Consider the following 20,460-nt stretch of genomic DNA (forward strand, 5'->3'; position numbering starts at 1 on the left):
GAGCGGCGGGAGGTCCGCGGAGGCGGCGGGGCTCGCGGCTCACGGGACGTGCCTGAAATCAGTGGAGACAGCAGACACCCAGCTAAGTGGAAATCACAGGAATCCAGGCGGGGGCTGGGTCCAGCAGCGGCGCGGGCCTCGGGGTGTCTCCGCGTCACCCCCCGGCTCCCCCTGCACGCTGACAGACCCCCAAGCATTGAAGCGGGCTTCCAGCCCTGCAGTTACCTAGAAAGCTGGCTTGGAAATTGTCACAAAGCTTCACACACACCTAAACCCGAGAAAAACATAAAAGGAGCGTGGGGGTGCAGAGTGGCCCGTGTAGGGAGAAGAAAGGCAGCTCGTGCAGCGTGAACGACACGAGGTCCCCACGAGGCTCCACGCATTCCCTGGTCCCCAGATGTGGCCGGGCGATGAGCCGCGCCAAGAACGTGCCGGCACGCGCGCGCCCGGGGCTGGCGCGAGGGCGGAGCGGCAGCCTCGGCTTGCCAAGGCGGCCCCGAGGCTTCCAGGAATCCCTCCCCGACCCCGGAGGGCGAGGAGGCGGCCCTGACCCCAGTCTGCAGTGGAAACCTTCCACCCGCTTCCTGTCCCCGAGTTCCAGCGCCAGCACCCCGAGGGACTGGCTGCCCGCGGGCGCCGGAGGACGCGCCGCAGCTCCCCGGACGCTACCTCCGGCCGGTCGGCTTCATGGCCGCAGAGCCTCTCCCGGCGGCGGATTCGGTGGCCGTCGCTGCTGCTGCTGCTGCTTCAGCGCCCGTCACCTCATTCCATTTTCCATTCTCGATGTTATTCTGTGACATATAACCGAGTCACCCGGGCAGCGCCGATGTTCCGAGTGCGTCCATTGGCCACCCCAACAAAGAGGGGCGGGTCCCCGGACTCGGGATTCTACAACCCCGAGCTTCGCGACGCTCTGATTGGCTTCGGGGTTCCGGGCGGGAGGGGAGGGGAGTTGGGGAGCGGGGCGGCCACGCCAAACCCGATCGCTGTCGCGTCCTGGGAGCCGCGCAGGGCCCGGGCGTTTGGCCACCGGACTTCAGACCGAGTTTCCCCCGGGGTCGTGGCACTTGAGGGATTGCAACTAACTGTGGAAAGCGGGAGGAAGGAGAGCCAGCAGAAGTGACCAGGAGGTACAGGAGGGCTTGGCGTTAGAACAGCATTCCCTGAGGGTGGGCTGGACACAGTCGTCTGCCCCTGCCCGCGGTGGTGGATGGTTCAAGGAAGGGGTGTTTATACGCATGCACAAATTCAAATCGTTAAAAAAAATTTTTAAAAATCCATATTACAAATCCCGCCAGATTAACATCAGCCGCGGTTAGTAAAGTCTCTTTGAAGCCAAGCTGATCTGTGACACTTGAGAGCCAGCCAGGCCCTTACTGCTCTGTCCCACGTACCGAGTTAGAGGATAGGATGGAGAGGTGCTTCAAAGCCATGGTGAAGTGGGTGGCCCTCCCCATTCACCACTTAAAGTGGAAAAGGCCCGGGACTGACCCGAAGGCCCAGCGCTAAGTCCAAGGTGGTCGCTCAGCTGTGTAACCTGAACAAGCCACTTCCCCGCTCTGGGCCTTAGCTTCTCTTGTGAAAAGCAAACCCCTCGCTCTCCAGGTCTACTGAGGCTGGAAGATTCTGTGATTCTCTGACTTCCTGTGGGCGCGTGGGAACGTGGCCATGGTAGCCTTTCTCTGCACTCCAGGCCAGCAGCCAGCTTTGAGAGGGTAAGGCAGCTGTCACAGCAATGCTAAGTGAACCTCCAGTTAAGGATAGAATCGTCAAAGCACTACTGATGACAGAATCAGTTTCTGGACGCTTAACCCTGCGAGTTGCCTTTAATGGAACTGCAACCTCTTTTCTGCAGGGGCGGGTATTGCGGGGCCAGTGCCAGCGGGAGCCCAGGAGTGCAGCTGAGAGGCCAGGACGTGGGCAAGGGGCCCTGGATTGGGGACCTAACCCTGCACTACTGCCCAAGGCGCCCAGAAGCCGTATCTAAGACTTTATAGATTGAATAATGAGAATAATAACCTAGGGCCGCAGAGCTGAAGGAAATTGGCCAATTCAGGAAATTAGCTGAATAACTCACGTGGAACAGACACACCTGAAAACACCCGGAAACGGACGCCAATGACCCCCACTAAGAACTGCCCCGATGTTTGTCTCCTGGTGAAAAGGAAAACCTCCCTCAGAGAATGGTCTGTTTTCTTTCTTTCCTTTTTTTTAATTGTGATTTAGACGAAGGTTTACAGAACAAATTAGTTTCTCATTAGACAATTAATACACATAATGTTTTGCGACTTTGGTTGCCAACCTCATGACGTGTCAACACTCTCCCTTTCTCGACCTTGGGTTCCCCATTTCCATTTGTCCAGCTTTCCTATCCCCTCCCGCCTTCTAGTCCTTGCGCCTGGGTTGGTGTGCCCATTTAGTCTTGTTTTGTTTTATGGGTCTGTCTAATCTTTGGCTGAAGGGTGAAACTCAGGAATGACTTCAGTACTGAGTTAAAAGGGTGTCCGGGGCCATACTCTTGGGGTTTCTGCAGTCCTTGTCAGACCAGTAAGTCTGGTCTTTTTTTGTGAGTTAGAATTTTGTTCTACACTTTTCTCCAGCTCTGTCTGGGACCGTTTATAGTGACCCCTGTCAGAGCAGGCAGTGGTGGTAGCTGGGCACCATCCAGTTGTGCTGGGCTTAGTCTAGTGGACGCTGTGGTAGCTGTGATCCATAAGTCCTTTGGACTCATCTTTCCCTTGTGTCTTTGGTTTTCTTCAAGGACACAAGTGAGACCAGTGGAATATCTTAGATGGCTGCTCACAGGCTTTTAAGACCCCAGACGCTACTCACCAAAGTAGGACGTAGAACATTTTCTTTATAAACTGTGTTATGCCAACTGAGCTAGATGTTCCCCAAAACCGTGGTCTCCACAGCCCTCAGCCCAGTAGTTCAGTCCCTCAGGGAGTTTGGATGTGGCTATGAAGCTTCTATGACTTTGCCTTGGTCAAGTTGTGCTGATTTCCCCAGTATTGTGTACTGTCTTAGAAAATGATCTGTTTTCTTATCCCAGACGTGCTTCCTCCCTTCTTTTTTCATTCATCTCTCAAATCTGTCCCTTTCTCCACGCTTTCCCGGAGTTTCAAGCCCAGGAGACAAGGGTTTCAGTGTAAAGACCTGTATACAGAGGATGAGAATTTGGCCAAAAAATCCCTCAGGGGGAAACAGCTCTCAAAGCTCAAGTGATGAGACCAATCAGTGAACTTGGAAGAAAGTCTGGCAGATGTCAGCTTCCCTGGATTCACTACAGTTACAATCCAACTACAATTACCCTATTAAAACAAGGCCTGGATTCTGCTTTCCCTGAATAAAAATCCTAGGAACCAGAGAGGGTTATTGATTCCTCTTCCTGCCTACAGATATCCGAGGGCTCCCAAACCGTTGAGGGGCAAAGTCTTTGCTGCTATTTTAATCTCCACTACTCTAATTGTCTGCTCACCTGTTCCCCAGAAAGGGGGAAGGGGGACAGGTGACAAAACATGTGAAGACAGCTGTGAGATCTGGCTACTTTTCCAAAGAGGTGCTAAGGAGGCTCCTGAAGTGAACTGCAGAGTCCCAGCAAAGGGTCTGTGAGGCAGAGGGGCTCCTTTGTTCAGAATTTCTTTACATTTGAGAGTTGGTCTAGTGGCATAGGCCACCAGTATTGTTCATTTCCTTCTCTATTTTGTGTTACATCACACTCAAATAAATCAGGCCAGACAGAGCATGGGTTTTGAAAGTTCAGTTAGTTAATAAGAGTGATGAAGCCATGCATACATACAATGGGACAGGGCCAACTGCGGCTTGAACAAGGATACGTGGTAGCTAGATACTCAACCTCTGAGAGCATGCTCTCTCCCATTTGTTGGATAACAACAAGCATAGCAGAGAAGTACAGTGGGAAGGTTTGGACAAGGATAGCAGGCTTCAAATACTACCCCATTATTCAAGCTGGTAGGGTTGCAAACATAAATAAGACAAAATCCTACCCTCATGGATCGTGTCTTAGTTATCTAGTGCTCTGTAGCAGAAATACCACAAGTGGATGGCTTTAACGAAGAGAAATTTATTTTCTTACGGTCTAGTAGGCTAGAAGTCCAAATTCAGGACATCACCTCCGGGGGAAGGACTTCTGTCTGTCGGCTCTGGAGGAAGGTCCTTATCATCAATCTTCCCCTGGACTAGGAGCTTCTCCATGCAGGAACCCTGGGTCCAAAGGATACGCTCTGCTCCCAGAACTGCTTTCTTGGTGATATGAGGTCCCCATGTCTCTCTGCTCGCTTCTCTCTTTTATATCTCAAAAGAGATTGGCTTAAGACACAATACAGTCTTGTAGATTTCATCAATATAACTGCCGCTAATCCATCTCATTAACATCATAGTAATAGGATTTACAACACATAGGATAATCACATCATATGACAAAATGGTGGACAATCACACAATACTGGGAATCATGGCCCAGCCAAACTGATACACATATTTTTGGGGGGCCACAATTCAATCCATGACAGATCGTATATTTCTAACCCCACCGTGTGCTGATGGTGCAATTTTGGGTAAGTTACTCAACATCTTTGAGCCGTACTTTCCTCACAAACTAGGTATCATAATACCTTAGAGGGATGTTGTGAGGATTCAGAGAGATGGGCTGTGTGAAAGCACCTGCTGTGGGCTTAATGGTTTTGATTTTTTTTTTTTTTAAAGACATATTTATTCAGCGTCATGATCAAACTATTACATTTAGCAATCAACAGCACTGGTGCAAAAGAAAGAAAAAAGCTACATTAAAACCCTTTGTTGGAATGCTTTACACTTTCCACAGAACAGAAACTAAAATAACCTGTTATACAATTAGTCACAAATACAGTCCTCGAGTTTTTTGCCCATGTGATTGTTGTTAGGTACTGTCGAGTCGGTTCCAACTCATAGCAACCTTATAGGACAGAGTAGAACTGCCCATAGAGTTTCCAAGGAGCAGCTGGTGGATTTGAACTGCTGACCTTTTGGTTAGCAGCCAAGCTCTTAACCACTACCCCACCAGGGCTCCATTTTTTGTTGTAACCTGAGCTTCCTGTCACTTTTCTGGCTCCCCTCTCCTGCTAAGCTTCGTTTCCTGGCAGTCATTAAAACCTTCTGCCACTGGCATAGCTACTGCTGCTGCTTGAACTGCCGTGGCCACCTTGGTTTCATGGTTTGGCGAAGTATTGACCTCCACCACCATAGGGTCCAGAGGTTCTGCTTCCAAACTTTCCTCCCTTCATGGGTGCAAAATTTGAAGATAGATTGTTGTAATTGCCAAAATCACTGTAGCTTCTGCCACCTCCAAAATTGCTTCCACTACCACCGCCAAAGCTGCTTCCTCCAATGTTACAGCTGCCACTCCCGCCATAGCCACTGCCCTGGTTTCCAGAACCCTGTCCACCACTTTCTCCAGAATAACCAGGACAACCTTCTCCACAGCCACCATCATTAAAATATCCATTAGAACGATCCCCCCTGCCTCCATATCCACCACCACCATGGCTGCCACCAAAACCACCTCACTCACTGAAGTTTCCTCCATGACCAAAGTTGTCATTCCCACCAAAACCTCCTCCACGGCCACCATCAAAGTTTCCAGAACCACTTCGACCTCTTTGGCTGGATGAGGTACTGGCCATCTCTCTCTTTGACAGGGCTTTCCTTACTTTACAGTTGCACCCATTCACAGTATGGTATTTCTGAATGACTGTCTTATCTACGGAGTCATGGTCATCAGAAGTAACAAAAGCAAAGCGCCTCTTCTTGCCACTGCCTCGGTCAGTCATAATTTCCATCATTTCCATCTTCCCATTCTGCTCAAAAAATCTCTTAGGTGATGTTCTTCAGTGTCTTCTTTAAGGCCACCAATAAGATCTTTTTCACAGTTAAGTGGGCACCTGGTCTTTGAGAGTCTTCTCATGAGACAGTCCTCTTTGGTTCCACAACTCTTCCGTCTGCCTTGTGTGGTCTTGCATTCATGACTGCATCCACCTCCTCCACAGTAGAGTAAGTGACGAATCCAAAACCTCTGGAGCACTTGGTATAATCTCTCATAACCACACAGTCTGTGAGCATCCCCTGTTGCTCAAAATGGCTCCTCAGACTCTCATCTGTTGTTTCAAAGCTCAGCTCTCCATTGAAGAGTTTCTGCAGCTGTTCGGGCTCTTTAGAAGACTGACTTACACATGACGGCAGTGGGAAGAAAGACTCCAAAGATGCTTCCTCGGCGGCGTCCACCGGCAGAAATGGAGCTTAATGTATTAACCAGTAACCAACCAGTCAGTAACCAGTTGCCATCAAGTTGATTCTGACTCATGGCGACCCCATGTGTGTCAAAGTAGAACTGTGCTCCATAGGGTTTTCATTGGCTGATTTTTCAGAAGTAGATCTCCAGGCCTTTCTTCCGAAGTGCCTCTGGTGGACTCAAATTTCCAACCTTTTGGTTAGCAGCCAGTCGTATTAACTGTTTGCACCACCCAGGGATTTCTAATAGCTGTTGTCATAGTTATCTAGTGCTGCTATAACAGAAATGCCACAAGTGGATGGCTTTAACAGAAATTTATTTTCTCACAGTTCAGGAGGCTGGAAGTCCAAATTCAGGGTACTGGGTCTAGGGGAAGCCTTTTTTTCTCTGTCAGCTCTGGAGGAAGGTCCTTGTCTCTTCCGATCTTCTGCCCTTGGGCAATCTTCATGTGGCTTGGCATCTCTCTTCCTCCATCTCTGCTTCTCTCACTTGCTTGTTTAATCTCTTATATATCTCAAACGGGATTGACTCAAGATGCACCCTACATTAATCCTGTTTCATGAACATATCAAAGACAACCTATTCCCAAACGGGATTTTAACCACAGGCATAGAGGTTAGGATTTGCAATACACATTCTGGGGAGACACAGTTCAATCCATAACATTCCACACCCTGGCCCCCCAAAATTCATGTCTTTCTCACATGCAAAACACGTTCACCCCATCACATCATCCTAAAAGTCTTAAATCAGCTCCAAGTCCAAAATCTCATCTTCTAAATCATCTAAATCAAATGTGGGTGAGACTTTAGTTGTATTCCATCCTGGGGCAAAACTCCTCTTCATCTGGGAACCTACGAAATCTAGACTACAAGTTATCTGCTTGTAAAGTACAATGGTAGAACAAGCACAAGGTGGACATTTACATTACAAAGGGGAGAAATTGGAGAAAAAGAAGGGAAGACAGGCACTAAGCAAGTCCAAAACCCAGTAGAACAAATTACATTAGCTCTCAAGTCTTGAAAATAATTCTCTGTTCTCTGAGACCATCTAAGCAAAGGCCCCGCCCTCCAGACTCTGGTGAAGGAGGGGGCAACAGTGGGTTCATAACTATGGTCTATTGGTCTTAACATGTATCCCACACCCAGAAGCAGCTGATCTGATAATGTAGTAGAATAAGTTGTTGAAACTCAGTGAAGGCACAGCTGGGGGACAGTATCTTGCAGGGTTGTGGCACAGTCCTCCCAGTTGTAATCCATGCTTTGAACTAATGACCAATATGTGGTACTAAAGAGATGAAAATAGGAGTGGCCCCTTTCACTATGACGACCGGTGACATACTTGAGGAATTTGTGCTTTTTGTCCCTGAAACTTTGGCCTCTGTTATGTTGAGGTTCTGGTTTCCAGGGAAGACCACTTTTGCCAGGGTACACGGTAAGCATCTCACTGATCTGGAAGCTGCAGCCACTCTGATTTAGTTATCTAGTGCTGCTGTAACAGAAATACCACAAGTGGATGGCTTTACCAAACACAAGTTTATTCTCTTACAGATTGGGAGGCTAGAAGTCTGAATTCAGGGCAGTAGCTCCAGAGAAAGTTTTTCTCTCCCTGTCAGTTCTGGGGAAAGGTTCTCGTCATCAATCTTCCTCTGGTCTAGGAGCTTCTCAGCGCAGGGACCCTTGTCCAAAGAATGCGCTCTGCTCCTGATGCTTCATTCTTGGTAGCGTGAGGTCCCTCTCCTCTCTGCTTGCTTCTTTCTTTTATATCTCAAAAGAGATTGACTCAAGATACAACCTAATCCTGCAGATTGAGTCCTGCCTCGTTAACATAACTACCTCTAATCCTGCCTCATTAACATCGTAGAGTTAGGATTTACAACACATAGGAAAATCACATCAGATGACAAAATGGTGGACAACCATACAATACTGGGAATCATGATGTAGCCAAGTTGACACACATTTTGGGGGACACAATTCAATCCATGACACACTCCTTGGCTGCTTTGGGCACTTTTGACCAATGGGCAAGGAAAGAGGTTAAAGCACAGTAGTTCCAATTACCACGAGAGCCAGGATTGCTACACAGTAATGGCAGGGAACCCAGGGGATTCACTGGGATATCTCTTAGTATTTCCATGCCTCCTAAAGCAATAATTTGGCAATGGTAACAATTACAACTCAATGAGGGCAGTTCAATGGAGAACTTCAGGCTCTCCAGGGAAGATCATCCCATTAGTCATCAATCTAGGTAAACCAACTGAAAGGTTGGGGAAGAGTGGGGAAGGGAGATGATGAGTATCAATTATAGTCTTAAGACCAGCTGCAATAGCTTGAGTCACTAACCCTCTTGCCTTAGGTTTTCAGGTAGATTGTGACTGGCCACATCCTTGAAGGGAACTTCATAACTAAATGAATTTGTATCTTCTCTTGGAAAAGGGGTGAGGATATTTTATTCAAAGGGGGGAGAAAAAAAAAGAACAGAGGCTCCTTATGCTAATATGGGAGCCGTATATAATGGAAGGACATACCTTCTACCATGGAGGGGCCATTGCTTTGCCTTTACCAGAACCAATACATGCACAATGTGTGGGTTTTCTTGAATAGCTCACAGAGCTTCAACCAGCACCACCATCCAAGGGCTTACAGAACATCTTACCCATTGACATCTTTTTTTTTTTTTTTTTAGTTTTATTTATTTTGTTGTTGTTGAGAATATACACAGCAAAACATACACTAATTCAACAGTTTCTACATGTGCAATTCAGTGACACTGATTACATTTCCATTGACATTTTAAGGCAAAGCTGGGGAAAATCTTGTGTGGCTGTGGCATAACCCTCCCAGATGCAACCAACAAACAAAGAAACAAACCCATTGCCACTGAGTCAATTCCAGCTCTTATCGACCCTATAAGACAGAGTAGAACTACCTCATAGGGTTTCCAAGACTGAAATCTTTACGGCAGCAGACTACCACATCTTTCTCCCGCTGAATGGCTGGTGGGTTTTGAACCACTGCCCTTTTGGTTAGCAGCTAAGCACTTTAACCACTGTGCCACCAGGGTTCCTTGAGGTAGCGCTAGAGTTAGAAAATCATTATTTTGCAACCAGCATAGTAAAGACTGGCTCAGCAAGAATCATAAATAGGGGGTAAATGCAGGGGGAGATTTTGATGAGGAGCTGGATATTGGCATGGTCTTAAAATGTCTTTGTAAAAATGACGTGGTGTAGAGTCCCTGACGGAGCAGGAGAAAAGTGGGGTGCAGAACTCAAATTCTAGTAAAAAGACCAGACTTAATGGTCTGACTGAGACTGGAGGGACCCCAGAAGACATGGCCCCCAGACTGTCCGTTAACCCAGAACTGAAACCATTCCTGTAGCCCACTCTTCAGATAAAGATTAGACTGGACGATGGGACATAAAATGATACTCGTGAAGAGTGTGCTTCTTAGCTCAAGTAGACACATGAGACTAAATGGGCAGCTCCTGTCCAGAGGTGAGATGAGAAGGCAGAGAGGGTCAGGAGCTGGTTGAACAGACACAGGAAATCCGGGGTGGAAAGGAGGAGCATGCTGGAGCAGCTAGGGTCACATAGCAATGTGTGTATAGATTTTTGTATGAGAAACTGACTTGAACTGTAAAGTTTCACTTAAAGCACACACGCACACAAATGACATGGTGGGGCATCTGACCTCCTCTAACTTCACAAGGGGAAGGAGAGAGTCTCATTATTGCCATCATCAGCCCACAGTGATTCCTAGGAGGAGGAGATCAGACAGACCTCCACCCTCCAACCTTTTAACCAATTCTGACACCAGCCGTCCCTCCTACAGCACCCTACCTCTCTGCTGGGTTTGATAATTTGTTGCAATATTCACACAGAACTCACAGATCATACTCACCATTATGGAGTTTATTAGGGAAGTAACAGGTTACAGTTTAGGATCAGGGATGACTCAGGATACAGTTCTTCCAGCAGGACAGCCTCTTCTCAGCCATACTCACAGGCAGGCTTCTCTCTGGCCTTGACCTCTAGGCTCAGCCTCTGTTACAAAGCTCTTTAGCTCTGCCAGTAAGTGCCCCAAGGCACCCCACTGCCAGGAAGCCTCCTGCCCAAAGGCACTCAGCTTTCTCCCTCAGTGAGTCGGCACACCCACTGTAACCTCCGAGCACTTAACCACTGCTCCACCAGGGCTCCTCCAGCTAAGACTAGCAGACGTAATTCCCTTCACATTACGTGGGTTTCTGGACCTTCAGAAACTCCCTGCGTACTTTTGTATGACCCCAGTCACAAGCCTCCACAGCAGCTGCTTTAGCTCCTGTCATCAGAGCGGACCAGACTGAGTCGGGGTGTCTCCATTTCCTTTAGAACACGGAAGCCATCTGGCTCAACTTGCTTCATTCTTGTCTTTCTAGAGTGCCAGAGGACAAAAAGGAGAGCTTTCCCACAAAACCCGAAGGCATCTGAGCAACGGCTCCTCTCTGTGGGAATCTGTCAGGAAAGCCCCACAGAGGCCGAGTCCAAGGATTTGCAAGATGGCTGCTTTCCTAGGAAGGAGGGGCACTGAGCCTCCACCTGCCCAGCCGAGAAGGTGACAGACAGCAGGCTTCTCCCTGAAGGCTGTCATTGTATAAGGAGGCCGTAATTTGACAGCACATGATTCTCGTCTTCTCTGGGCAAAAAGAGGTTGTAATCCAAGAAAGTATTAAACTTCTGCTCCTTGTAGCCAGATGTCCTCAGAGCACCTTAGACATCTAACCCCGGTGGGAAGGGCTGTTATCCAGAGCCACTGCCAATGCTCATTCAGGCCCCGGTGGTGTCCTTCCCGCCTTGGCTCCCCGGTCTTGGTCTTTTAGTTTCTCATTCCCCTCTGGGCTCTCTTTTTCTGGCATCGCTCCTCAAGGGATAGGTTATGAAAATAAATGAATGTGAAATTTAAGGTACTTTCCTCGGAGGTAAAATTTGAAGCAGCAGGACAGTAAACTCTTTGATCGTAAGGATGACTGGGAATCCCCTGTGATTACCATTTAAGTCCATGTTCTTCCTGTTATTAAAGAAAAGGAAAGCAAGGGAAAAAAGAGAATCTGGGTTTAAATCCACTTCTGACACTGTGTTACCTTATGCAAGTTATCTAACTTTTTTAAACCTCAGTTTCTTCCTTTGTGAAATGAAAATGCCTGATAAAGAGTGTGCACTCTGGGTTGTTAGGAAGATGGCTAAGCTTTCCCTGAGGAGAGAAGGGTCTCTTGGTTGACAGTCTCCCTCAGGACCCCATGTGAGGGAAGGGCGGCAGTGTTGGAAACGTGCCGACACGTTTCCTAACTTATTGCAACACTTTTCTAGGCCGTGTAAAGGATGGCAGCTGTTTCCAGGACAGAGTGGTCGCCGGTGACAAACATGCATTTGGTCAGAAGAAGTGAAGAAGAAACCCACATCCTTAATATTATCATCAGACACCATTGCTGACGTTTACTGAGCATTCACTGCGTGCCAGACACTGTTCTAAGTGCTTTTCGTGCCTTTACTCATCTTATTCTCAGACAACAGCCCTAGGAAATTGGTGCTGTCAATATTCCAGTTTATAGATGAGTAGAGAGCCATACGTGGCACAGACGGATTGCGCTCAACTTCTAACCTAAACATTGGCAGTTCGAACCCACCCAATAGCTAAATAGCTTTCTCAAGGTCACCCGAGTCACCTTTCAGGGGCTTGGTTTTCTTATGGAAGGGGGAGAGTGGAAACAGATAAACCCAAACATCAACGGGGGTCAGGCAGGTGACGGAAGTGAGAGAAGTTGGCCGGGTGGGACTGTGGCAAGCTGGACCGAAGAGGGCGGCTGCTTTTCAGCTTCGACTAGTCATTGGCCAAGTGGCTACCGTTTTCAAGACAAACTTGGAAGTCTGGATCTTTTGGGGAAAGTTCGAGTTCCTCAAATAATGGCAATAAATTTCATCACAAGACAGTGTACAGGCCCATTAAGACTTATCTAGGGGCCATGTTTGACCCACAGTGTTCCGTTTGGCCCCTCTGGACTAGACAGTTTCGACACACCCTTCTCCTTCCGCCTCTCTCCTGGGCCATGACTTGGCCTTCAGCAGGATTCGTGTGTGCAGACTCTGAGCCCCTGCCTTCGGGAAGATGAGTACCACAATGATCCAGAATTGTATTAAGGTATAGTCAGCACAAAGAGCACTGTGTAGACTTGGCCAAGCCATGTAACTCTGCATCTGGGTTCTTCATTTGAATATTGGTCTATAGAAGTTCTTAAGGATTACATAAGACATGCACAAGGAACTAATTGGCAAATAATGAATTAACTAGAGCCTTTGCTATGTATCAAAGACATTGTGCTAAGTGTTGTAATCTTTATGGAAGCAGATCTCCAGGCCTTTCTTCCACAGCATCGCTGGGTGGATCTGAATTGCCAACGTTTAGGTTAGCAGCTGAGCACAGCCATTTGCCCCACCAGGGACATCCACACATCGTTAGGTATCTCAGTGTTAGGGGTCTGAGCCACCTACGTGATGCCCTAGTGCTGTGGGGGTTCCTTCAGCTGTAACATGCTTGAAAGAAAAATGGTTGGCACAGTGCCATCACTAGGGTTGGTGTCACCCAGTGTGGTAACTCATGGTGTCATCCCCCCATGCTAATTACCACAATATTGTAGCTAAATCACCAGAAATTTTGACAAAATCAGTGTGTATAAAAATGCCAGCAGCAACGAAAACAACAGCACATGCTTGTAGCGCGTGCAGACGAAACCACGTGATCAGAAACATCATTGTAATTAGGTAATAATGACCACTCTGACGAGCCCTGTAAAAGGTTCAAAAAGTAAGTTAGCATAGAGTTTTAACCTTGTAGGTATATTGATACATGTAAGCCGGGCTTACGAAAAATGTTTTTGTTGTTACAACTAACTACAGATATATTTTTATAAAAAAATAATAAATTTCAGGCTGAAACACATTTTTATAGACAGTCATTTTGGTGTCACCCCCTCTGACAGTGTCACCCCCATAACCCCCCCACAGTGACCCACTGTGTTGGCAATGTTCTAAATGACACCAAAGGCTGTTCTGTAGAGCCCAGAAGCATGACTGAGAGGTGGGGAAGTTGTCAGGAGTGACAGCAGCTGTGATTTCACCCCATACGACAGGAATAGCCTTCTCTGCTCATGAGGGCTAGGGAGGCATAATTAGTAGGAACGTTTGTATTAAGGCACGGAAGGTTCTACTCAATGCTCAGTAGTCGTGTGTAAAAATTCCAGTGGGTCCATTTTTAGTTGTGGCTAATGAGGGTTAACAACTCTCCAGACTGCCCAAAATATTCTCAGTGAAGTTTCCCATGTGGGGTTCCATTTGCCGCACAGCTGACTGAAGAAGGCCTTATCTACTCCGGATCATCTTTCACCAGAGCCTGTATCAGTGCGTTGTTTTGGCTCCTGGTTTTCTTTAATACAGGAGAGCAGATTAGTTGTGTTCCAAGGCCGGGACTCAAGGCAGCGGTTTGCCAGCTCTGAGGAAGCCAGAGCCGGGTCCTCTGGGGCGAGACTAGAGGGGAGTCGCCAATGAGGAGAATGAAAAAGGAGGCGGCAAAACACACTCTTGTCCAGGTCCTGCTGGGGAGCAGCTGGGTGGGGCAGGGGTGACCGGGAGAGGACTCTGACCAGGAGAAGGAGGGGGTTAAGGGCCAGCTGAGGGGAAGGAGGGCAAGACACAACTGGCAAGGGCATCAGGGGAGGGTACATTGGTGTAAAAATGGTGGTGTGGTGAGGCGTCTGACCTCCTCGAACTTCACAAGGAGGAAGGAAAATCAAGATCAACAGCCCAAGGCTGGTTCCTACGAGGCAGAGATCAGATATGCTTCCACCTTCTAACCTTTTTACCAATTTTGACACTAACCGTCTCTCCCACAGCCGCGTAGAACTCACAGACCACACTCAAGGTTATTGGGGTTCTTAGGGAAGCAACAGGTTACAAGTCAGGTTCAGGGATGCCTCAGGATACAGTTCTTCGATCAGGACAGCCTATTCTCAGCTGTGCCTGCAGGCAGGCCTCTCTCTGGCTCTCGGCCCCTCGGCCTGGCCTCTGCCCTACTCAGGAAAGTGTTGCAGAGCTCCTTAACTTCACCTATAAGTGCCTGGAGGCACCCTACTTTGTCAGTAAGCCCCTGCCTGAAGGCACTCACCTTTCTCACTCTTTGGGCCAGGAAGCTCACTGCACCGTCTCCTGCTGGTCTCCTGGTTCTGCTGTCATCTCGTGCCGCTATTGCTCTTGCTACTGCTACACCACCTTGTCTCACTGTCTTCCATGTTATAGCTCCTCTCTCTGTCTCCTGGATCTAGGAGGTTCTCAGAACAGGGATTCTGGATCCAAAGCATGCACTCCACTTCTTGATCTTCTTTCTTGGTGGTGGTAAGATCTTTCTTTCCTGCCTCTGGGATGGCTCATTTTAAGCCTAGTGGGATGGCAAAACTGACCAATCCCCTCATTAGGGTTCCATACAACTTATTTGCATGGTTTCACTCCTTCAAGGGTGCCATGTGCCTTATTTGCATTTTAGCAAGCCATCCAATCCCTCTGGTGGGTCACAAGTACATCATTTGCATAGCTCCACCCAGTCATTTGGTGGGAGTTACAAGGACTATGGCTAGAAGGGCCATATTAAGTAATTCACTGCACTGCAAATGGAGACTTCCCCAAGAAGCTGAATGAAGGAATGCACGTGGTTGGAAAGCAAGGACAGCACAGAGCAGGGAGGAAGACCTGCTGATAACTGCTTTCTGGGCTAAAACTAAATCTATTCTCAGCAGATCAGGGAAAGGCACCTTCTGCCATAAGAGCTGGGAGACCCTAAAATGCATTTTCCGAAGAGATGGGAGAGATGCTTTGGAGTTGAGAAGAGCTCTCACTGGATTGGGGGCTTGGCCCAGCCACTACCCGCTGGATGGTCCTGGGTACACCACTTACAGGCATGCTGTGTAAAACGAGGGTGTTGCACTAGACCCCTAGTTCTTAACCTGGGTTTACGTTAGACTCCCCTGGGGAGCTTTAAAGACCCCAATGCCCAGGCAACACCCCAGATCTTTAGGAGTGGTGTCTGAGTCTGGGCATCAGTATTCCATAAACTAGTCCTGTACACAATCAAGTTTGAGAACTGTGGGACTAGATGGTCCCTAAAGGTCTCGCCAGCTCTGACCCTCATTAAGACTTTAAGGAAAATAGAGGCTTTGGAAGGCAGTCCTGAGTAGAAGCAGGGCACGGACCAGATAGTCTTGCAACAGTTCCACCGTCCTTAAGATTCAGTGCTTTGAAACCAAGTGGACAAGCTCTTGTGGCCAAGTTGCAGCCAGCTCTGTTTCTCTCCATTCATTCATTCTACGAATACTTACTGGGCACCTACCATGTGCCTTGCACTGTTCTACATGCTGGGGATACAACAGTGAGCCAGACAGACACTCTCCTGTGTTCAGCTCTTGGGACTGAAACCATGTGGTTGAAGAGGAGGGTACAAGATGGTGCAGAGAGAGGGGAGGGAGGGAAGGCTGGGAATCTGTGAGTTAGGGTTCCCCAGACTTACACATTATTTCCTCAGTCCCCTAAGATTATCACAGATCTGTCCTTTCCCATGGAGCTCTGGTGGTGCAGTGGTAAGAGTTCAGGCTGCTAACCGAAAGGTCAGCAGTTTGAATCCACCAACTGCTCCTTGGAAGCCATATGGGGCAGTTCTACTCTGTCCTATAGGGTTGCTATGAGTCAGAATCAACTCAACTGCAACAGGTTTGGTTTGGGTTTTTTTGGTCCATTCCCATTAATCTTGTCTTCCTTCTCTCCTCCTTCCTCCTGCAATTCTGGGATCATAAAGATCTGCATTTAGCAAACAACCCTAGGGTCAGAAAAACTCTGCTGCTCCCTAATCCCAAACCCATGCTCCCAAGGCTACACCATCTCTTCCCAGCTCAAGCATAAGCTCCTCATAGCCAGGGACTGGGTCCTGAGTCTTTAGGGAGCAGGTATTGTAGATTAGAGTGTATAGGCTAGAGATAAACAGCCTAGATTCAAATCCTGCCTCTGTCATTATGTGACCTTGGTCATGATACCTAACAGCAGCCCAACTACCCACCTCAGAGCAAAGTGGGGTTATAATAGTGCTTCCCTCTGAGATGACTGTGACAAGTAAATGAAGGCGTGAAGGCAAAATGGTGTCTGGCACATGATAAACACTCAGTACTCAGTGGCTATTACTATCCTAGAGCAGGAGATGTTAAGTGTGCTTGTTCTGATTGAGTTGATGGAGATACCAGGAAGGTTGTACACTGAGGTGGCATCTGCTATTTCTTTCCTACCTCCCACCAGAGCAGGCTCCTGATATATTGGTTAAGGTAATATTAGATGTTGTAACAAGTAGACCCTGAACTCTCAGGGGTTTAATTCAATAGGAGCTCGTTCTTTTCTCGTGTCAAGTCTAATGGAGCTGGGTGGCTGCTCTGCTCCATGCAGTCACTCGAGGTGCCAGAGATCTGTCATCTTCAAGGCATGGCTTCCCAGGCAACCCAGAGCTGTGACATCCAGGTGACACACAAGATGAGAGGGAGAGAGGAGGGTCACGAGGGAGGCTTCCGTGGGCCAGGACAGGAATGACATCACTTCCACCCCGTTCCATTGGTCGGAACTCCACAGGGAGCCTGGGAACCATGTCCTGGAGGAAGTGAGGGTCCTGGGGTCTTCTTTGCTGGCTAGGCTGCCTTCTCCCCATCTCAGGTCCTCACCACCCATGGATCTACGCTATCTGGGACAGGCACCGGGACCACTGACCACTCGCGGGGCTCGCTCCTCACTGTCTTTGTTCTCTGACCTTCTTAAGTTACTTTTCCCCTCTTCCCGTCCTCGCTTCAATGGCCCTACCTCTACTGAACTCCTGTGGTTGGAGAAAGGTTCACTGTTTGGCCCTTGAGCTTTGGGGAAGAGGTGCTGCAAGGGGTCAGTGACAGAGGTAGGGAAGGGGTGCTCGGGGAGGAGGCTTCCAGGGAAGACAGCCTTGGCCACCTTCACCTGCCTCCCGTGACACCAAAACTCAAAACCAAACCCATTGCCGTCAAGTTGATTCCGGCTCATAGCGACCCTTATGGGGGCACAATTCCAGGTAGCCTGGGTCCCAGGAGAGGGCTCTTAGCCCCTGACCAGCAGAATCCACTTAGGAAGGCATTAGAAATGCAGATTCTCAGCCCCACCCTAGACCTGCGGAATCAGAAACTCTGGGGATGAGGAAGTGCCTCAACAAGCCCTTCAGTGATTCTGACCTGCACACGGTCGGGCTTGAGACCCCCTTCAGGAGCAGGGTGCCGAGTGGAAAGTGCTTCTTACTGCCCCCAGTGGCCACAGAGTGAAGAACAGCCCAGCCTCTAGCTTGTGGGGCCAAGCTGGGGGCTGTGGAGGCAGGCTGCCAGCAGGTAGAAAGCGTGTTGGAAGTAGGAAGCGTGCTGGGGAAGGCACTGAAGTCCACAGGCCCTTCAGGGGCTCACCTACCTCTGCCTCACGGGCAGTTTTCTAGGCTTGAATTAGAGGCCAGCCCAGACCCAAACCTAAAATCCGTTTCCAGAAGGGCAAACCCAACTGTATTTACATTTCATGGGAACCAGGCCTAGCCGGCTGGAAGAGGCCTCTATGGTTGGAGTCAGGCTCCAAAATACCACTGGTCCCAAGCTGTGTGGCTCCTCTCCTTGGCCAGGGATGTGGAAAGTCGCAGGAAGGAACATTTCCCATTTATACCGCGTTTTACAGCTGCTGTTATCCACGAGGCTGCACTTGGTGCTCACAAGAGCGTCTGAAGTAGACAAGAATGATTATCTTCATTTCACAGATGAAAAAACGAGTCGGAGAGAGGTTAGACTTCTCTAAAGCCGTTCTATTTCTCAACAGCAGAGCCTGGATAAGCACCTGGGTGTTCTAACTTTAAATTGGGGACTCTTCCAGCTGTGTCGGTGGTTTTTAAACGGCATTACTGACAGGGCATCCTCAGAGAGGAAGGGGATCCTGGCTTCCCCGACGGCCACTCAGGCCAGAGCAGCTCCCCATCCTGGGACAAGGCTACCTTCCAGAGGATGCCCACCTCCGTTCTCAGCGACTCTCAGCGAGGGGTGTGGAGCAGGGCCTGGGGGCTGAGAGGGCCGGGGGCTAGTGCTCAGATCTTCCAGGGAAGAGGCAGATGGGTTCTGGGGGCAGCGTCGCTGCCATGAGACCTGGTGTAGGTTCCGAGCCCAGCTCAGTCTGGGTATTGTTCCCCAGGTCCCTCACTGATCTTCTGGGTCCGCCAGGTGGGCCACAGCCCCCTCGTGGAACAAGACACTCAAAACTAAGGGGTTTTTTTTTTAGTACATTTTAAGCTGCAGACCTGAAACTATGTAACAGTCATAAAAACAAGCCTGAGAAAGGCATGACCGGATTTATGCTTTAAACTTTATTCAACACACCATTATCATCAAAGAGACGAACGTACGTGCGCGTCAAGGGCCTAACTCAGGAGTAGGTGGGTGTGGTGCTTTGAATCTTTTCCCGTCAAAAGATCCCACCAGTAGTACCTGTTGTGGTTGAGTCGATTCCGACTCATGGCTACCCCATGTGTTACAGAGCAGAACTGCTCCATAGGGTTTTCTTGGCTGTAATCTTTACAGAAGCAAATCTCCTGGACTTTCTTCTGCAATGCTGCTAGGTGGGTTCGAACCTCCAAGTTTTAGGCTAGTATTTAAGTGTAAACAGTTTGTGCCACCCAGGAACCCAAAAGATCCCGAGGATCCCCAAGTCTGTGAACCACCTGAGTGGCTCACTATTGCAACGACCGTCATCATGGTTAGAAGCCCCGGCTGTTCATTTCTATCCGCCTGGACTGTCACTCCCAATCCCTGTCACTGACCCAGCCCCTCACTGCCAGGCCAGAGGATGAGGCGGGAGAGGAAAGGGGTCCCCTGAAGGCACCGGGGCAGCTGCCCCAAAGTGGGTGGGTGTGGGAGTCCCTCTTTCCTGAGTGTCTGCACTGACCCAGTGCCAAGATGCATCTGGGCAATTGTCTCAGGGTACTGGGAGGCCGGAAGTGCCACTGCACACACCTGCCGGGTGCAGGCCAGCACCTGACTCCCCTCAAGGTGGCTACCAGTGCTGGCTCCTCCTTGGAGAGGTCCCTCTGGGTCACGGGATGGACTGGCTCCTTGTTCAAGCTGCCTGCCTGAGGCTGGGGCTGCCGCCAGCCACTCCCCTGTCAAGGTTGCTCTGCCCCTCCCTTTCCCAAGGAGGCAGCCTGGGAAAGATAGGCCTGCCTGGGACTCTTCAGAGTCGGTTGCTCGTCCTAACTCCATCCCTTCCTAGCTATGCAACCTATGGCAAGGCTGAGCCAGCGTTTACTCTGCTGTAAAACGGCTGTAATCAGTGAAGCCCCACAGCTTTTTATAGGAGGCTCCTAGGGGCCCCAATGTGCCCCAAGGAGGAGGGATCAGGTGCTGGGAAACTGTCTAGAAGCAGAGTAAATTACCGAGTGCTGCCCTAACAAAAATACCACAAATGGACGACTTTAAAGAACAGGAACCTACTGTCTCCGTGTTGGAGGCTAGAAGTCCGAGTTTAAGGCTTCTCCTGCCCGCCCTGGGAGATCGCTGCACGTCTCTTTAGCTTCTGGCAGCCCCAAGCGTTTCTTGGCGTTCCTTGGCTTATAAGTGGTTCCGCACACGCTGTCTTCTCCCTGTGCGTCTGTCAGTGTCTGTACTCCCGTTTTAGAAGGCACCACTCAGAAGGGATTAGGACCTGCCCTTCTCAGGTATGACCTCATTGGCATAACAAAAGAAAAACCCTATTTCCTAACAGGACCACATTCACAGATACAAAGTTAGGACTTTAACGTACCATTTTGAGGATGCAGTTCAATCCATAGCATACATATACACCATTTTACTTAGTTTACAGGCTCATTTGGGATAACTTAGGAGCTGTGTCGCAGCCCCTCACACGGGGCACCATCTGTCGCAGCAGCGACGGTTGTCGGGACGGTGAAGACAGTAACCAACTGCACAACTCTTACAGAGAAGTGGGGCCAGGAGGGTCACTCTGAGGAGTCGACCCCTGGCTTCAGTCCCAGGAGTTTATTTATAGTCAATGCAGCAAGCAGTGAAGCAAATAACAGAA

At 49.1% G+C, this 20,460-nt stretch overlaps 1 protein-coding gene and 1 pseudogene across 1 annotated transcript in view; both read right to left on the bottom strand.

The window, feature by feature from the left end:
- The window catches only part of VASH2 (vasohibin 2), a 37,930-nt gene extending 37,189 nt beyond the window's left edge, over window positions 1-741 (bottom strand). The window contains exon 1 of the mRNA XM_004387529.2: window positions 670-741. The gene's annotated coding sequence lies outside the window, so the exon portion shown is untranslated. The remainder of the gene's footprint in view (window positions 1-669) is intronic.
- A 4,403-nt stretch (window positions 742-5,144) lies between these two features.
- LOC101357082 (heterogeneous nuclear ribonucleoprotein A1-like) overlaps window positions 5,145-20,460 on the bottom strand; it is a 37,307-nt pseudogene continuing 21,991 nt past the window's right edge.

The sequence above is a fragment of the Trichechus manatus genome, unplaced genomic scaffold, assembly GCF_000243295.1.
Source record: "Trichechus manatus latirostris isolate Lorelei unplaced genomic scaffold, TriManLat1.0 scaffold00187, whole genome shotgun sequence".
In the NCBI taxonomy this organism is placed as follows: Eukaryota; Metazoa; Chordata; class Mammalia; order Sirenia; family Trichechidae; genus Trichechus; species Trichechus manatus.